Below are 5,000 nucleotides of genomic sequence, written 5' to 3'. Positions count from 1 at the left end.
CTCAGGCGGATACATTTTCACCCGTGTGCGGGAGACACATATGGTGCATGGTCCGTGTATACACCATATGTGTAGTATGGGCAAAACCACTGTAAAGTCATACTGCCATTGACTTCCATTCATTTTCCCAGGATGACTTATATACTCTATGGTAGCTGTCTGGTGGACTGGGGGCCGCGACAATGTTACGCTTGTAAGTCAGAAGCTGGGAAATGCACTGCGAAGCTGGGAAAACCGTTTTTCGAGCTCATTTTCGGTTCCGCCCAACGGATTTTGATCAAAATAGGCTCATTCGAAAGGTATTAACCGGGGGCACACGGAAAACCGGGACTAATAACGCGCACGTGCGCGTGCGCGAAACGGGAAGCAAAAGAAAACTTCAATCGGAGCTACAACCGTGAACCGTCGCAGATAGGGCGGAAATTTCAACGCACGTCGCTGCGTCTCACTCCAACTTAAATAACAAAACTGTCCCCAGCGAAATCGGTTGGATAAAACGGAAACGGGAAGCGAAAGAAAACGTTAAACGTCAACACCGAAATGGCTATCGTCAATTCCAATGTGAAAACAACTCGCACGTATGTGTCTTACTCTAAAGCAGTGTATAAAACTATCCCCAGCCAAATCAGAGCTACGCAACGAAAACGGGAAGCGAAACAAAACTTTAAACGGAGCTACCGAATTGGAAATCATCAATCCTGGGAAAATAACAACTCACACGTGTGCCCCTTATTCTAACTTGAATTTAGAAACCGTCCTCAACAAAATCCCACGTTCGGGTGAATAACTGTGAATTTTAAGGCACATGCCTCTCTGGGCTGGGAGAGTGCATTCAAATAGGAGAAATTGGCTTCATTTAGAGGCATCTCCACTTAGGGACGTCGTAGCACCTTAACTCGGGTGGCGTTGGAAAGGTCTGGTCCAGGGGAACACGGGCGTGTCAAGTTTGCCACGCGCACGCGCATCCCCGCTAAACAGGGGCCAAAACAAAACTTTAAACGGAGCTACCGAATTGGAAACCATCAATCCTGGGAAAATAACAACTCACACGTGTGCCCCTTATGCTAACTTGAATTTAGAAACCGTCCTCAACAAAATCCCACGTTCGGGCGCAAAACTGCACGTTTGAGGCCACATTTTCAATGATGCTGGAAACTTACATTCAAAGCTGGGAAAATGTGCTCATCTACAGGCATCCCCACTTAGGGACGTCGTAGCACCTTGACTCGGGTGGCGTTGGAAAGGTCTGGTCCAGGGGAACACGGGCGTGTCAAGTTTGCCACGCGCACGCGCATCCCCGCTAAACAGGGGCCAAAACAAAACTTTAAACGGAGCTACCGAATTGGAAACCATCAATCCTGGGAAAATAACAACTCACACGTGTGCCCCTTATGCTAACTTGAATTTAGAAACCGTCCTCAACAAAATCCCACGTTCGGGCGCAAAACTGCACGTTTGAGGCCACATTTTCAATGATGCTGGAAACTTACATTCAAAGCTGGGAAAATGTGCTCATCTACAGGCATCCCCACTTAGGGACGTCGTAGCACCTTGACTCGGGTGGCGTTGGAAAGGTCTGGTCCAGGGGAACACGGGCGTGTCAAGGTTGCCACGCGCACGCGCATCCCCGCTAAACAGGAGCCCAAACAAAACTTTAAACGGGGCTACGGAAAAGGGGAGAGCTTTTTCGGGGACAAACACCACTCACGTCGGTGCCCCCTGTTCCAACTTGAATTTAGAAACCGTCCTCAACAAAATCCCACGTTCGGGTGAATAACTGTGAATTTTAAGGCACATGCCTCTCTGGGCTGGGAGAGTGCATTCAAATAGGAGAAATTGGCTTCATTTAGAGGCATCCCCACTTGGGGACGTCGTAGCACCTTAACTCAGGTGGCGTTAGAAAGGTCTGGTCCAGGGGAACACGGGCGTGTCATGTTTGCCACGCGCACGCGCATCCCCGCTGAACAGGAGCCCAAACAAAACTTTAAACGGGGCTACGGAAAAGGGGAGGGCTTTTTCGGGGACAACCACCACTCACCTCGGTTCCCCCCATCCCAACTTGAATTTAGAAACCGTCCCCAGCCAAATCCCACGTTCGGGGGCAAAACTGCTCGTTTGAGGCCACATTTTCAATGATACTGGAAACTTACATTCAAAGTTGGGAAAAGGTGTTCATTTACAGGCATCTCCACTTAGGGACGTCGTAGCACCTTAACTCAGGCGGCGTTAGAAAGGTCTGGTCCAGGGGAACACGGGCGTGTCAAGGTTGCCACGCGCACGCGCATCCCCGCTAAACAGGAGCCCAAACAAAACTTTAAACGGGGCTACGGAAAAGGGGAGAGCTTTTTCGGGGACAAACACCACTCACGTCGGTGCCCCCTGTTCCAACTTGAATTTAGAAACCGTCCTCAACAAAATCCCACGTTCGGGTGAATAACTGTGAATTTTAAGGCACATGCCTCTCTGGGCTGGGAGAGTGCATTCAAATAGGAGAAATTGGCTTCATTTAGAGGCATCCCCACTTGGGGACGTCGTAGCACCTTAACTCAGGTGGCGTTAGAAAGGTCTGGTCCAGGGGAACACGGGCGTGTCATGTTTGCCACGCGCACGCGCATCCCCGCTGAACAGGAGCCCAAACAAAACTTTAAACGGGGCTACGGAAAAGGGGAGGGCTTTTTCGGGGACAACCACCACTCACCTCGGTTCCCCCCATCCCAACTTGAATTTAGAAACCGTCCCCAGCCAAATCCCACGTTCGGGGGCAAAACTGCTCGTTTGAGGCCACATTTTCAATGATACTGGAAACTTACATTCAAAGTTGGGAAAAGGTGTTCATTTACAGGCATCTCCACTTAGGGACGTCGTAGCACCTTAACTCAGGCGGCGTTAGAAAGGTCTGGTCCAGGGGAACACGGGCGTGTCAAGGTTGCCACGCGCACGCGCATCCCCGCTAAACAGGAGCCCAAACAAAACTTTAAACGGGGCTACGGAAAAGGGGAGAGCTTTTTCGGGGACAAACACCACTCACGTCGGTGCCCCCTGTTCCAACTTGAATTTAGAAACCGTCCTCAACAAAATCCCACGTTCGGGTGAATAACTGTGAATTTTAAGGCACATGCCTCTCTGGGCTGGGAGAGTGCATTCAAATAGGAGAAATTGGCTTCATTTAGAGGCATCCCCACTTGGGGACGTCGTAGCACCTTAACTCAGGTGGCGTTAGAAAGGTCTGGTCCAGGGGAACACGGGCGTGTCATGTTTGCCACGCGCACGCGCATCCCCGTTGAACAGGAGCCCAAACAAAACTTTAAACGGGGCTACGGAAAAGGGGAGGGCTTTTTCGGGGACAACCACCACTCACCTCGGTGCCCCCCATCCCAACTTGAATTTAGAAACCGTCCCCAGCCAAATCCCACGTTCGGGGGCAAAACTGCACGTTTGAGGCCACATTTTCAATGATACTGGAAACTTACATTCAAAGTTGGGAAAAGGTGTTCATTTACAGGCATCCCCACTTGGGGACGTCGTAGCACCTTAACTCAGGCGGCGTTAGAAAGGTCTGGTCCAGGGGAACACGGGCGTGTCAAGGTTGCCACGCGCACGCGCTTCCCCGCTGAACAGGAGCCCAAACAAAACTTTAAACGGGGCTACGGAAAAGGGGAGGGCTTTTTCGGGGACAACCACCACTCACCTCGGTGCCCCCCATCCCAACTTGAACTTAGAAACCGTCCCCAGCGAAATCCCACGTTCGGGCGAATAACTGTGAATTTTAAGCCCCTTTTCCTCTCAAGCTGGAAACGTGCAAAGTTGGGAAAAGGTGTTCATTTACAGGCATCTCCACTTAGGGACGTCGTAGCACCTTAACTCAGGCGGCGTTAGAAAGGTCTGGTCCAGGGGAACACGGGCGTGTCAAGGTTGCCACGCGCACGCGCATCCCCGCTGAACAGGAGCCCAAACAAAACTTTAAACGGGGCTACGGAAAAGGGGAGGGCTTTTTCGGGGACAACCACCACTCACCTCGGTGCCCCCCATCCCAACTTGAATATAGAAACCGTCCCCAGCCAAATCCCACGTTCGGGGGCAAAACTGCTCGTTTGAGGCCACATTTTCAATGATACTGGAAACTTACATTCAAAGTTGGGAAAATGTGCTCATCTACAGGCATCCCCACTTGGGGACGTCGTAGCACCTTGACTCAGGCGGCGTTAGAAAGGTCTGGACCAGGGGAACACGGGGGTGTCAAGTTTGCCACGCGCACGCGCTTCCCCGCTGAACAGGAGCCCAAACAGAACTTTAAACGGGGCTACGGAAAAGGGGAGGGCTTTTTCGGGGACAACCACCACTCACCTCGGTGCCCCCCATCCCAACTTGAATATAGAAACCGTCCCCAGCCAAATCCCACGTTCGGGCGAATAACTGTGAATTTTAAGCCCCTTTTCCTCTCAAGCTGGAAACGTGCAAAGTTGGGAAAAGGTGTTCATTTAGAGGCATCTCCACTTAGGGACGTCGTAGCACCTTAACTCAGGCGGCGTTGGAAAGGTCTGGTCCAGGGGAACACGGGGGTGTCAAGGTTGCCACGCGCACGCGCTTCCCCGCTGAACAGGAGCCCAAACAAAACTTTAAACGGGGCTACGGAAAAGGGGAGGGCTTTTTCGGGGACAACCACCACTCACCTCGGTGCCCCCCGTCCCAACTTGAACTTAGAAACCGTCCCCAGCGAAATCCCACGTTCGGGCGAATAACTGTGAATTTTAAGCCCCTTTTCCTCTCAAGCTGGAAACGTGCAAAGTTGGGAAAAGGTGTTCATTTACAGGCATCTCCACTTAGGGACGTCGTAGCACCTTAACTCAGGCGGCGTTAGAAAGGTCTGGTCCAGGGGAACACGGGCGTGTCAAGGTTGCCACGCGCACGCGCATCCCCGCTGAACAGGAGCCCAAACAAAACTTTAAACGGGGCTACGGAAAAGGGGAGGGCTTTTTCGGGGACAACCACCACTCACCTCG

This window comes from Osmerus mordax (genome assembly GCF_038355195.1).
Source record: "Osmerus mordax isolate fOsmMor3 chromosome 7 unlocalized genomic scaffold, fOsmMor3.pri SUPER_7_unloc_1_1, whole genome shotgun sequence".
In the NCBI taxonomy this organism is placed as follows: domain Eukaryota; kingdom Metazoa; phylum Chordata; class Actinopteri; order Osmeriformes; family Osmeridae; genus Osmerus; species Osmerus mordax.
This window is presented reverse-complemented; position numbering follows the sequence as displayed.